Genomic DNA, 7,992 nt, shown 5'->3' with positions numbered 1-7,992 from the left:
ACATTTCTCCCAAATTCCAAATAAAAATATTGTCATTTAGAGCATTTATTTGCAGAAAATGACAACTGGTCAAAATAACAAAAAAGATGCAGTGTTGTCAGACCTCGAATAATGCAAAGAAAATAAGTTCATATTCATTTTTAAAACACCACAATACTAATGTTTTAACTTAGGAAGAGTTCAGAAATCAATATTTGGTGGAATAACCCTGATTTTCAAGCATAGCTTTCATGCGTCTTGGCATGCTCTCCACCAGTCTTTCACATTGATGTTGGGTGACTTTATGCCACTCCTGGCGCAAAAATTCAAGCAGCTCGGCTTTGTTTGATGGCTTGTGACCATCCATCTTCCTCTTGATCACATTCCAGAGGTTTTCAATGGGGTTCAGGTCTGGAGATTGGGCTGGCCATGACAGGGTCTTGATCTGGTGGTCCTCCATCCACACCTTGATTGACCTGGCTGTGTGGCATGGAGCATTGTCCTGCTGGAAAAACCAATCCTCAGAGTTGGGGAACATTGTCAGAGCAGAAGGAAGCAAGTTTTCTTCCAGGACAACCTTGTACTTGGCTTGCTTCATGCCAAAGCTACCCGATTCCAGCCTTGCTGAAGCACCCCCAGATCATCACCGATCCTCCACCACATTTCACAGTGGGTGCGAGACACTGTGGCTTGTAGGCCTCTCCAGGTCTCCGTCTAACCATTAGACGACCAGGTGTTGGGCAAAGCTGAAAATTGGACTCATCTGGGGGTGCTTCAGCAAGGCTGGAATCGGGCAGATTTGTCTTTGTGAAGGACGCATGAATCAAGCCAAGTACAAGGTTGTCCTGGAAGAAAACTTGCTTCCTTCTGCTCTGACAATGTTCCCCAACTCTGAGGATTGGTTTTTCCAGCAGGACAATGCTCCATGCCACACAGCCAGGTCAATTAAGGGGACAGTGGAAAAGAAAATCCAAAAGGTGTTGTTAGCGGACGATTGTTACAGTACAGGGATGGTGGTGGTGAAAAACTGAAATTTCCGGTCAGTATGAAAGAGATACTGTTGTGCATATGCATTTATAAGGCATTTCGGGCACTTAAGATGCAATGCGACAAGCGAAACTGTGCAGTGATGCGTCAAAATGAATAGAACCTATACTTTTGATAAGTATCTTTCACACGACAAGCTACGCAGGAACGGTACCAGGGCAGCACTGGACTGACGAGAAATAAATAGGATTGAATCCGATTTTTTGCGATTTGACGCACGTCAACTAGGGCATTGAGCAATCGGAGAACAGCTTCAATGCACGTGGTCCAGCAGGGTGAAGCAGTTTCCAAAATGACGGAGGAAAAATACTTGTCGTTGAAAAACTACCCAGAGCTTTATGACAAAGGCCATCACAATTATAAAGATACAGATTTGAAAGGGAATATATGGGAGTCCATTTCGAAAGAACTGGATAAGCCTGGTATGTGTGATTTATTGCCATATGTGTTGAAATACCATCAGAGAAGACACTCATAATTTCCACATCATGTTGATAAGTAGTACCAGTCTTGATCATAGTTCTGTCAATAGCAATTTTGAACAGTTGTATAGATCTGGCAATTTTCAAACCTATCGCTGCTGGTTTGTGTGGTCATGTCGCTGCGAAAGGTCTCGTCGGGAGTCGTTGCCAATTAAAAAATCACTTTGTGTCTGGTGTGTGGAGACCTTTACTCATCCACTTTTTAATATGTCTTATGTAGACATTGATTTAATTTATATGTCAATTATAAAACCATGGCAGCCACTAAGCCAAGTCAGTTTTCCCCATTTACTATTTTTTTTTAATTTTTTTATTTAACAATAAAACAAACTGGTGATTTTATTGTTTTAAATGAATCCCAACTTTGGTGTTTGTGAAATAGACACAGATTCCAGGTGCAGGGAAAATGGTAGAAATAATATAATATCCCCTGTCAGATTTTGTTTTAAAACAACCCCCAATACATGTACTTGAACCAAATTTATTTTTCATACATTTATATATAAAAAATATTAACTTCATAAATTAATTTAATGTATAGAGTTATATGATGAAAATGCAGATTAAAGTATTGTTTTTTCTATATGGTCTCATTGTTCCGGGGATTGCTAAGCATACTAATGAAATCAAGTTATATAGCCCACTATTGTGTGCAAGTGGATCTTTCAAACTGGAGGACACAGAGATTGCTACATCAATCAATCTTGCTACAGTCCGCCACTGATGAAGTAACTTCATAATTGTATTTGTTATCTTGTGCAGGATGAAAGTATACAAGATGGGCCAAAGTAGATGAAGACCAAGTGCTTATCTATTTCAAGCCTTACAAGGTGAAAGCAGAAAACAAATGCCAGGTGAGATTGTAATGATTGTAATGGTGCCATACATATATTGAATATTTAGTTTTCTTATACATTCTGTCTGAGTCCGTTCAAAGTAAACACTCCCCGCCCCCAATAGCATAATCCTTTGGCATTTTACTATATTTTTAGTTTCTTTATTGGGGGTGGGGTGTTTGGGTATCCATATGAATTTTCCTGACAATTGGATAAGTTTGACGTAGGTGTGACATAGGGTCAGATGTAGAGGTGGGATGCTAAGAAATTCTCATGGTATGATAACTATCAGAAAAAATACCACGATTATCATATAATTATATTGCAGTGTAATTTTTTATATAAAATATTCAACTGGTTTTCAAATATGCAGATTAACACAAATCCACACACCTGTACTTTATTGGGTACCAGTATCTTTGCCTTCAGTCAGATTTATCAAGGTATTTGCATCAAAATGGGATTTACATCCTTTTTTTGTGAAGAAAACAATGTGTTAATATTGCTAGTAACAAACAATAATTTAGGCATACAGTACTTTTGAGTCTTTTAAAAGCCCTTTCACAAATGGTCGTTTGGTGCATGCTGAAGTACGGTTCAGTTCATTTGCAGGCATAAATGAAACATCCAAAACAAACTGATTCACCCCAGAATTTGCACCAAACCAATCGGCCTGAGACTACTTGTAAATACACAGATATACTGTATATGGTGCAAACTGTATTTGTGTAAAGACCATCATAAATATGCCCTGTTTCTTACATGCGGCTACTTTTTTATGTAAAGCAAACACCTTTGTATAATGGAACAGTCCAGGGATTATGGCTAGTCTGTAAATGTTATTGTGTTTTTGTTTGTTGTTTTTTTTTTTTTTTTTTTATATAAAATGTTAATTATTGTATCATTTAACAACTGGAATAATGGCTGGTTCAGTGTGTACTACCAGGGAATAATACCATAGAGAGGTTTTGGGGAGAGAGTTTTGGGGACAGGAACCATTCAGATGGTATTACCCCTGGTAATACACACTAAACCAGCTATTGTTTATTGTAATATATGGATTTGAGTCTGAACAATATGTGTCTTCCCTTTCGGGTCTGCGTGGTGGATAGACTGAAATGCCAGCTCTGCACAAGCCACACTTTGAGCTCAAGCTGATGTGTTGAAGTGATAATACCATCGTTCAGAGCCCAGCGAAAATATTACCATTTGGGTATTACAAGATTTTTTTTCTATGACGCACAGTAGTATTCTTTAGGTCTATCCATGTATTTCAATAGATTAACCTATATTAATATAAAAACATAAGAACATAAGAAAGTTTACAAACGAGAGGAGGCCATTCAGCCCATCTTGCTCGTTTGATTGTTAGTAGCTTATTGATCACAAAATCTCATCAAGCAGCTTCTTAAAGGATCCCAGGGTGTCAGCTTCAACAACATTACTGGGGAGTTGGTTCCAGACCCTCACAATTCTCTGTGTAAAAAAGTGCCTCCTATTTTCTGTTCTGAATGCCCCTTTATCTAATCTCCATGTGTGACCCCTGGTCCTTGTTTCTTTTTTCAGGTCAAAAAAGTCCCCTGGGTCGACATTGTCTATATCTTTTAGGATTTTGAATGTTTGAATCAGATCGCCGCGTAGTCTTCTTTGTTCAAGACTGAATAGATTCAATTCTTTTAGCCTGTCTGCATTCGACATGCCTTTTAAACCCAGGATAATTCTGGTTGCTATTCTTTGTACTCTTTCTAGAGCAGCAATATCCTTTTTGTAACGAGGTGACCAGAACTGAACACAATATTCTAGGTGAGGTCTTACTAATGCATTGTAAAGTTTTAACATTACTACCCTTGATTTAAATTCAACACTTCTCACAATATATCCGAGCATCTTGTTGGCCTTTTTTATAGCTTTCTGAGTCAACATAAACTCCTAGGTCTTTTTCATAGTTCCCTTCTTCAATTTCAGTATCTCCCATATGATATTTATAATGCACATTTTTATTGCCTGCATGCAAAACTTTACACTTTTCTCTATTAAATGTCATTTGCCATGTGTCTGCCCAGTTCTGAATGCTGTCTAGATCATTTTGAATGACCTTTGCTGCTGCAACATTGTTTGCCACTCCTCCTATTTTTGTGTCGTCTGCAAATTTAACACGTTTGCTTACTATACCAGAATCTAAATCATTAATGTAGATTAGGAATAGCAGAGGGCCTAATACTGATCCCTGTGGTACACCACTGGTTACCTCACTCCATTTTGTATTATAGGTAAAAAAGAGATGGAGGATTTTTTGTTCCAGCACTCAAATATAAGGCATGATTGGACAACTGTCAAAGTGAAGATATTCAACGAGAAGAGCAAGATACAAAAGCTTTCACAGAGACGTCTGGCCAACCTCCAGGAGTGACACTGGGAATAATTACTCTCATTATTTCATGATGTTTGTAATTAAACCTTATAACTGTAATTGTAATCGTGACTGCAATGGTGCTAAAATACAATAATGTGGATGGATATTGAATTGAGTCTACTAAAGGCTGTCATTCATACCTGAATTCATTGTATGAGGGACGTTCTAAATGTTTTTAAAACACATACACTAATGGGAACCACTAATTTTCAGCTTAGCCACCGCCTTTAAGAATGCACTTTTCATATAGTTTTTTTTCTGTGAAGTTTTTGCTCGATTTGTATAATTTTGCGCACGACTACTGGCCACGATTGCCTCAGGTGGATACACTAAGAACTTAAGCCTTTATATACCTGAAATATGTCATTAGCATTTCTGATTGGATTACCTTAACCCTTTGCGGTCCTATGTCGGACCTGGTCTGACATCGCAATTTTCCCTTTCCGGTCCAATGTCGGACCCTGTCCGACATCATCAAAAAGACACAAAAAACAGGTCTCTAGTCTTTTTTCTCCGGAAAAAGCCGAGAAAACTATTCAATGGCCGAGTGAGACCGATAGGAGCCGAGAGAAGCCGGAAAAAAAAAAAATAGTGGGTGTATCTCATGAATACTGATAGACCCGACACTACATAGATAACACGGACATACACAAACAAGATAGCTGCTTCCGCATCCAGCGCTCAGAGAATATCACAGACATTTGCAGAGCTTTTTGAGATGTTATAGTAATAAAATAATGACTTGGATCGCATTACTGAGGTGTTTGCTGGAGATGCAGTACTGAGTGTCCTGTTGTTTTGAAGTGTCTTTTAAACCTGTTTTACTGTGAAAAAAAATACTTTTAAACAGCGCGTCTAAAATAAACTGCGTGTGTGAAAATAAATTGGACCTGACACGCACTTAATAAATGAACTGCAAAGGGTTAATATTTCACACAGCTACTATATTTCCAGTAACAAACATTAACTGATTTGGAGACTCCTGGTGACATGAAGTTGTAAATGCACACCATTTATTTATATATCATTTTTCATTTTCGTTTTACATTTTAATTAACATAAGTAAGATAAGTTAAATGTTTTAAACTCACCGATATCACCAAGATGTGGCTGGATCGGTCTAAGAAAACAGTTTGGTATGGTGGGCAATCGTTTTCTCGTTTCTTTTCTTTCCTGTTGGTTTGTCCTCTGCAGAGTGGGTGTCCCTCTTTAATCCTTTAAACTCTGCATATTTCTCAGCTTGGAAAGTGTCAATGTTGGGGCCGTTAATTGAAACAAACAGCATGCTGTTCAGTGTGCTTACATGCATTCGGCTTCTCTGGTCGGTCAGAATAAGGTTCATCACACTAAAGCCACGTTCACATTCAGCAGTGGACCACAGGAATTACACCTACTGTGGTTACCAGTTTGTTCAGGTTATCCCCCATGCGCTGAGTATCTTTGTGCTCTCTGAATTCCTTTATAGTTAGAGGTCGTGAAACGTTGAATTTTAAAGTTTTGCACAGATTCATAACTTTATCGTCCCCAAACAAAATTCTTGCATCCTCTTCTACAGGCCATGATGTGGGGTTGAGTACGGCTGCCTCCTCCAGGACCCCTTTATCATCAAATCTTCTTTCGATGTTGTCAAATAAAGCTTGTATGAACTGCGTGCGGAAACCTCTGTATTTCATTTGTTGAGCGTCAGATGGCTGTGTGATTGGAACCCCTTTAAATGCACCGGCTCTTGAGAACTCGTTGTTCATTGTGCTGGTATTTATTCAATCTCTGTCCTTCATAGCACGTAAAGCTTTTAATGCAACATCAATCTCCGGCTTGACAGTGATGACAGTGGAATTCCTATTTTGAAGAAACAGGGATAGCGCTTTTAGCGTCTCGAGTGCATCTTTCATTGTTGCTACTTCCATTACAAACAGCCAGTTTGTCATCTTCCCCAGTAGACCACCACATTCTGCTTTGTCCTGTGAAGAACGTGAGATGTCTGTTGAACCATTTCTAAAAAATGTAACAAGGGCAGGGTAACTTTCCCATAAAGCAGTCACCGATGTGCAGGAAGATGACGGCCAACGGACGTCAGAAACTCGACCAACCTTGTGTATATGTACACAGAGCTCAGCAGCCACAGCTTCAAGTTGCCTCTGGTTCTTGGGACTTAGTGAAAAAAATGAATACAGTGAATCGATTAATAGCTGAAAATGACTTGCTTCCTTTACTGTTCGAACAGCGTCATGAACAGCAAGCTCCAGTTTGTGGTTCATGCAGTGAATCTCGATTAGATTGTTGTTGATCTGTTCTCGCAGAATTGATGCTGCCCCTTTGTATTTCCCCAGCATCGATGCTGCTCCATCAGTTGCAAAACCCAGCAGACGCTCTCGAAGTATGTCTGCAGTGATGCCATACTGATTGAGGCTGGAAAGCAACTCATCTGCAATGCCAGCACCTGTCCCCGACTTTAGCGGCACAATGTTAAAAAAATAGTTGCCTAAAATAATATAATTGTATGTAAAAATAATGTGATATGTTGTAACAATTGTAAGTTGCCCTGGATAAGGGTGTCTGCTAAGAAATAAATAATAATAATAATAATCAATTACATACTTTGCAAGTTGTGCAGCCATTTTGTCTGCTACAAACGAGAGCATATTACAACCTGCATGGTCGGAATGCAGCATGTTCCCAGTATCCAATCCATTAAGCTGCTGTAGCTGCAAAATGTTTGGATGCATCTTAAACGTTTTCTTTACAAATCATGTAGGCTGTTATCATTATGCTCGTCGTTTTTTCCGATCACTGCAGTGCTGTTTTCAGCAGCTTTCTCTATGGCCTGCTTTTGTCTGGCTTGCGCTATGTGTTCACATTTCATATGAGACTTGCATTTACCGTGTTCACTTATTTTGTCATTTAGTTTTTTGGCTGATGTTGCAGTTGTGCCATTCATAAAGGCCTGGTCAATTCCAGGTCGTTCTTTTATATGGGTTCCCAGATCACGAATTGCTGAACAAACCGAGCAAATGACTGAACCGCTGGGATTAGCCTTTAGCCAAGCGCGATTAGCCTTCCATTTTTTGAAGCGAGCCTGCCCTACACAGCCGCCGATATTAATTGCCTGCTCTTCTGAGGCCCCTATGCTCTCCTGTGTGTCAGTACACATAGGGTACATACCTGCTCGTCACCTTTGATAGCTTTATTTCTGCCGCTGCAGAAATAAAGCTGTCTAGAGGATGAGATGTTCAAT

This window comes from Acipenser ruthenus, unplaced genomic scaffold, assembly GCF_902713425.1.
Source record: "Acipenser ruthenus unplaced genomic scaffold, fAciRut3.2 maternal haplotype, whole genome shotgun sequence".
NCBI classification, from domain to species: domain Eukaryota; kingdom Metazoa; phylum Chordata; class Actinopteri; order Acipenseriformes; family Acipenseridae; genus Acipenser; species Acipenser ruthenus.
The sequence above is the reverse complement of the archived record's forward strand: the minus strand, read 5'-3'. Positions refer to the sequence as shown.